We start from the raw sequence: 7,472 nt of genomic DNA on the forward strand, positions 1-7,472 counted from the left end.
TTTTTTTTTATTATTTTGCTAGATATTTTATATACATATAGTGGAGATGCTGAGTCACAGACAGGCACAATGAAAAGACATCAAACAAAGCTTTCAGCCAAACAGGCCTTCATTGGAATTAGACAACATACAACTCTCTCTCTCTCTCTCTCTCTCTCTCTCTCTCTCTCTCTCTCACACACACACACACACACACACACACACACACACACGCGCGCACACACACACACACACACACACACACACACACACACACACACACACAGACATGCAAATGTAATCACTGATTGGCCTCGGCAGCCAGAGACTATGGTCATGTGAGTGTCAGTTGTATATATATATATGTGTGTGTGTGTGTGTGTGTGTGTGTGTGTGTGTGTGTGTGTGTGTGTGTGTGTGTGTGTGTCTTTTGTCTAATTCCGATGAAGGCATGTTAGAACAAAGGCTTTTGTTTTGTCTAATTCTGATGAAGGCATGTTAGGCCAAAAGCTTTGTCTGACAGTCCTTTTGTTGTGCCTATCTGTGATTCAGTATCTCAGCTACATGTGAGTAGCAGCTATCCTTTTCATAATATTGTCATTATTCTATCCTGGATTTTCTATTGTCTTATTAAGAGGTCTTCCTTCTCTATAGTTCTGATTCTTGCTTGATTTTCAGATAAAAAGTTAAGCATTTGATTCTCAGATCTGACATAAGCCACGAGAACTATATATTCAAAAGTTGCACTATTCTTCACTTTTCTGGTCATATGTGATGGGTTTACCACCAAGTTTGCAAATGAAGGAGGAGGCCCAGTTATTAAAGACAGTGTACTCAGTCATGGGAGTGGCACTTAGCATTAAGAATTGTCCATGCAGGAGGACACATCATTATTTGACCATTGCACAGACTCCCTTATAGAGCACATTGTAACAGGTGTGGAGAAGCAGCTGAAACAGTTTAAAATCAATGTCTAGTGCAAAGTCCCAAGCAACTGGAAAAAAGCACATGTGAGTCTTTTATATAAAAGGGCTAAAGGAATGGACACACAAAATTGCAGACCAATATCATTAACACTGGCTAGTTTCAGAATTCTTGGACATATTGTAGGTTTGAATACAATAAATTTCTCTGACAATGCAAGAAAAGATAGATTGCCTTACTGTAAAGAAGACATGTCAAGTTGCAGATAGGCACAATTAAAAGACACTCACATAAAGCTTTTGGTCACAGCCTTCATTAGTAAAGAGAGACACACAAAAAATTCACACAGAGACACGAGAAAGCATACCGTACCTCATGCACACACGACTGCCAACACCAGCATCTTGGGCCAGAATGTTAGGTCATGTGGGATGCAAGCAGCAATCTCCAGATGCCAGTCACTATTTCATCTAACCAATGTTTACTCACAGTATAGCATGCATTTACCTGTAATGCATCAACCCAAACATTATGTTCAAGATTTTCTTATGATACGACTCTCAAATACTGACATTGTCGTGCAACATTATCACTGTGCTTGATTATGATTTTTCTCCCACTACTATATTTTAATAATCAAGTTCTAAGCAATGTACAGTGAAACAATTTTGGAAGGCTGAAATCAATATTTTTGCCTTCCCTCTGTTATCTTCCATTTGAGTGCCAGTATGATCACTAAGCGATCGATAAGTGATTTCAGTCCATTTACTGACTCTAAATAGGACCAAAATTTAGTTGGCAAAATCTTCATTCTGAATGCTATGAACACTTCTTACATTAATCATCTTAATGCTCATTTTGGCATTGTTTAGCTTTTGTATCAGAGTTTGAATTTCCTTAAATCTGAGATGAAGCCTTATTTGCCTTCATAACAACTTACTAACATGGATAGTGAACAGTGGGTTTTTCCCACTCCTCTTAGCCTTGCTCAGCACATACATTATCTGATCAAAAGTGTCCTGACACCTATTACAGACATTAATATGGTGTGTGTCCAACCTTCACCTTTATCATGGCTTGAACTCTGCCAGGGCCACTTGTAATGAGATTTTTGAATATCTGAGGAGAAATGGCAACCCATTCTTCCTCATGACCCAAAATTAGAGAAGTTAGTGATGCAGGACGCTGTGGCCTGGAGTGAAGATGACATTCTAACTCATCCAAAAGGCATTCTACTGTGTTCAGGTCAGGAAAATGGGCAGATCAGTCCATTTTAGAAATGTATTTGTTCACAGACCATTGCTCACAGATGCTATTTTATGGCAGTGTGCATATCATGCTTACACAAACACACATTGTCTCCAGTCTATTCCTCTAGTGTACACAGTACACAATGCTGTAAAATGTGTTCATATCCTTTCACATTTAGAGTTTTCTTGAGAGCAATAAGGGGATCACACCCTAACCATGAAAAGCACTCCCACACAGTAACACCAATTCCTCCATAGTTCACAGTTGGCATTACACACAATGGCAGGCAACACTCTCCACAAATTTGCCAAACCCAAAGCTTTCCATCCAATTGCTACAGGGAATAGCTTCAGTCATCATTCCAAACCACTCATTTCCATTCATCCAATATCCAGTGGCGCCTCTGTTTACACCACCTTGAACATTACTTAGTATTGACTACAGAAGTGTGTGGCATATGGGGAGCTCCTCATCCATCATACCCCATTCTTTTTAACTACCTACACACAGCCATTGTGCTATCTGGAGTGCTGGTGACAGTTTGGAACTCAGGAGTGATTCCTTCTGCTGATTTCATGTGATTTTTTTACAACCACTCTCCACTGTGCCTGATGGTCACTGTCCACCAGTACATCAGATCTGCCTGGACTTGGTTTTGTTGTGGCTGTTCCTTCACAGTTCCGCTTCAACGTAACATCACCAATAGTCAACCTGTGCAGCTTTGGAAGGGTTGAAATACTCCTGGTGGATCTGATACTCAGGTGACATCCAATGACTAGTCTGTGTCTGAAGACACTGAGCTCTACTGACTGACCCATTCAGCTGTTACACCTTCTCTATTGATGACACAATATCCCCCCTACCCCTCTGCTGCGTTACATAGAGTATCCAGATGCATTTGATCAGATAGTCTAAGGTGTATTGAACAAAGCTTCTGAATTTTACCCATTTGTTCAATATCATCCTTAGAGCTTAATACAAGGATTACTCAGAAAGTGAGGTCTGATTTCTTATAAAACATAAACCATTGCAGATTTTTTTCAAGTATTATTTTTATTTAATTCCTTACATTTCTCTCTTTTTCTACATATTTCCATATTTGTTTAAAAATTTGTTATGATGTTCTACAAGCTTTTGTATCCCTAACACACAGATGTTTGCCACCTGTGAGGATAACCTGTCTTTAGGTGCTTCTTTCATCCCTTTTCTGTTGTGAAGCACTTGCTGCTGAGAAACTGGTAGTAGTTGAACAAATGAAAATTGCTCGGTGCCAAGTCTTGACTCTACTGTGAACGGACAATCTGTTTCCTTCCAAACTGTCTTATCAGATTTTGGGTGTGAATGTCAGAATGGAATCTAGTATTGCTGTGCAGCAACAAAACTCCTGATATCAGAAGGCCACATTGCTTAGTCTGTATTGCACATCTAAGTCTAATCGGTGGAGCGCAGTAACTAGCTGCATTTATTGCTGTGCCTTGCTGCATAAACTTCATTTACAAGACCACATGTGTGTTCGAAAATATGGTTGCTGTAACCTTGTGTATGGAGATAGGCTGCTTGGCCTTGACTTTGACTGGTGATGTCATGTGATGCCATTCCACTGACTGACATTTAGACTCTGGAGTCATATGAGAAAACTATGTGTTGTCCCCTGTTACAATTTTATCTAAAAACTGATCACCTTCCTTATGATGTTGATCCAAAAAATCATGGGCAGAAATGACTCTTTCCACTTTGTGTTCGCAGTAAACAATCTAGGAACATAATGTGCACTGTGAAATTGCAACTTTTCAGAGATGATTTTGTGCAAAGTTATTTCTACCCACATCTGGAAATTCTGATGCTAAAGTTGAAATTGTGAATCACTGGTGATCATGTATCTTTTCACCAAAAGGCTTTGATCAGATCTTCTGAGATCACTGATGGTCAGCCAGATTGGGGTTCATCATGGAAATTTTCCCATCTGTCCTTGAAAGCTCTCACCCTCTTATACCTTTGGCTGTCACTCATCGTAATGGGGCCTACATCTCACTTATTTGTTTATGAATTTCTACTGCTGCAATGTTCTTTGCTGTCAAAAACTGTATCACCAGCCATATTTCACAGTCAGTGAGCTGATCAATTGTTTTGAACATTTTGAAGTGACATTGTAAACAATACCCCCTGACAATGACAATGCAAATGGCATCATCTGTCAAGAATGTATGCCTGGAGGTGGTGCACATTGTAATGAAACCGATCTGATTACAACATATCCTCTATAGCAAGTATAATTTTTGGTACAAGGTGCTTTATCACACATTTTGTGATACCCTTTTTTAATTACCATAAATTTTATAAATATTTCTTATAAAAAAAGGTCTTGATTATTTTGATAATTGTAAATGTCAGAGAGGTATGTAAGTGTGGAGAAATTTAATAATCTTTGGTCAATGTGTTGTTATCTTTGTATTTAACAATCTATGGACAATCAACAGGTAAAGTAAATGAGTTGCTGTGGAGTAGTTGGGCAAGAGAAGTTGTGTATGGTTGCGTATGGTCAAAGGTGGATGAGTGTTGCCCATTACATCTAAATACCAATCCTCAAAAGTATCTTTAACAATTGTGAACAACAAAGAAAAAGTGCTATTTAAAATTTGTGAAATTATTTCCATAATGTATCAACAAAATGAAAACTGAAATGTGTTCATTGTATTGATTAGAACTGATACAACAAAATCAAACCTGTGAACTCCTGAAAATCTACATATTTTCTCAATATTGCAAAATGAGAAAGAAGACTCCTAGACATGAACCACGAGAAACAATGATGAAGAATTTTACCAGATAAGTACCAATTATTTTGATTATTCAACATTTCTGAACTTTCCACCCTGTTTTCTCAGTGTGCTGTTATGAAGCACAAAGTATATGTCCTGAAAATCAGCAGAGACAGAATTTACATAATTAATTTGAATCAGTAATTATAGGTAGGGGCCAGAGCATGCACTTTTCAGTATTCACACAACATTTGATTACCTGCAGTGACTCAAACCTTACTTTCTGAATAACCCTCATATTTGATGTTGACAACTGTAATACTCTGCAATTTGTTTACTATCATTCTTGCTAAGCAAATATATTTTCCTACCTTTCTTACCACTCCTTGTAATTCTGGCAGTTATTAATGCTATAACAGTCTTATGATCACTTGATGTCCTTCTCTACAGTAACTGATTCAAAATGTTTGGGTCTGTGAGCTACTAGGAGATCTAAAACATTGCCTCCATGAGTCAGTTATCTATCTGCTCAAAGTACTTTTCAGGCTAGACATTAAGAATATTCTCACATGAACCCCTGTCTCTGGCAGATTCACTCACATGACTCTCTTATTATATAGCTGCAAAATTTAAGCTATCTCCTAATACATTAGCATGATTAGGAAACTTGCTCATTATATTCTCAGATATTCTTCTGAACCACTCTGCCACTATGGTTTCTGAGGCAGCATCTGATTACCATGTCCCACTGCTCTTTGATACTTGCTTTGAAGCACATTCTTTGTACTCAAATTCTGTAACAAACTCACTAGATTTTAGCTAATTCTTTATGCTAGTAAATATGCTGCCACCATAGGCACCTAACCTATCATTGCAATACAAGCTCAGTGAACAAAGTATGTCACTCATTTAAAAAAGCACACTGGTGTCTTTGGAGTGTAGTGGTTGGTGTAGAACTGGAGCCAAGCAGCCATGACAGTGTAGTGGTGTGTATGTGCTAGATGGTTGTATGGAATCAGTATAGTTAGATGGGTCAACGTCTAGAAATGACAAAATGGTAGAAAGGAACTGTGATGTTTGGATGTGTTCATGACTACTGTGTGAATGCTGCTGTCTGATTTGTTAGTGTATCAATGCGAACAGTACAACATGTCTACAATTAATTGTCTACCAACTTGCACCCATTTATTTATTTATTTTTTCATCCATTTTTTGACTGGTTCGATGTGGCCTGCTATGAATTATTCTCCTGTGTCTTTGTTTCCATCTCAGAGTAGCACTTTCTCCCAACATTCTGAATTAGTTATTGGATATATTTCAACCTCTGTCTATCTTTACAGTTTTTACCTGCTGCACCTCCCTCAGGTAAGTTGAGAGTCATTCCCTGATGTCTTAAAGTATCTCCTATGTAATGTGACAGACTGAAACTCACATAATGTTGTACACGACAAATCGGACTAGTATACAACACAATACACTTTAACTCCATTACATATTTTTATGAATATGGCCATATTTTTATTTTCATTTTACACTAATTATTGTTAATGATACTCAGTGCACTGGAAATTAGTTTGGTACAATCTTTGTAAAACGGTTTGTACAACCGTTTGTAATGTAAACCAATGTCATATTTATAATATTCAGTACAGGTTGGAAAGAAGTAATTTTTATAAAGTGATATGAATTTCGTAAAGAACTACCACAATTATATGAAAGTGAAAGACAAATTTAATTATGTATAAAATTAGCATGTTGTAGTGTTAGTTGTAAAAAATATTAATGATGTAAAATTTGGAACAGAAAGCGTGAATATTTGGTAAAACTAATCAAAAAAATGGTGTTTATGTTTTATGCTGTGCGTAAAGTTACACTTAAATAATTTTACAAATATCTTTCATAACTGTTAGTCAATTAAAATATTATCCTGTGACAAAGCCTTGTCTCAGCAATAGCCTTTCTTCCAGGAGTGCTCGTTCTGCAGTTTCATAGGAGAGCTTCTTGAAGTTTGGAAGGCAGGAGGCAAGGTACTGGTAGAGCACTTGCCCGCAAAAGGCAAAGGTCCTGAGATCAAGTCTCGGTCCGGCACACAGTTTTAATCTACCAGGAGGTTTCATATCAGGGCACACTCTGCTGCAGAGTGAAAATTTCATTCTGGATACCTAATGCTGTTGATACTGTTAGAATGACATATCTGTTACACTGCTTGCATCTGCTCAGTGGTTGTCAGTTGGCAACTGTATTGTGGGAATGGATGTAATATGAAGATTTGGAAGTAATATTTTGTTAACATGCAGATCTGAACATGTTTTGTGAATAAATTGTACAAGGAATAAAAGAAAATTTCAGGAGTGGGAGTAAAATTCATAGTGAAAGGATGTCAGTGATAATCATAGATGATAGTACGTGGTTCTTCAGTTCTCCCCACCAGTTTGTCGACCGAACAGTAAAACTGCCAGTTCATAGTGTCCAACAGGCACAATATTTTGGTGATCAGACATGTCATCATCATCAGGTGCACTGACTGCATGAGCTCCTGAAGACGCATGGCTGACTAAT

The sequence above is a fragment of the Schistocerca nitens genome, chromosome 9 (assembly GCF_023898315.1).
Source record: "Schistocerca nitens isolate TAMUIC-IGC-003100 chromosome 9, iqSchNite1.1, whole genome shotgun sequence".
Lineage (NCBI taxonomy): Eukaryota > Metazoa > Arthropoda > Insecta > Orthoptera > Acrididae > Schistocerca > Schistocerca nitens.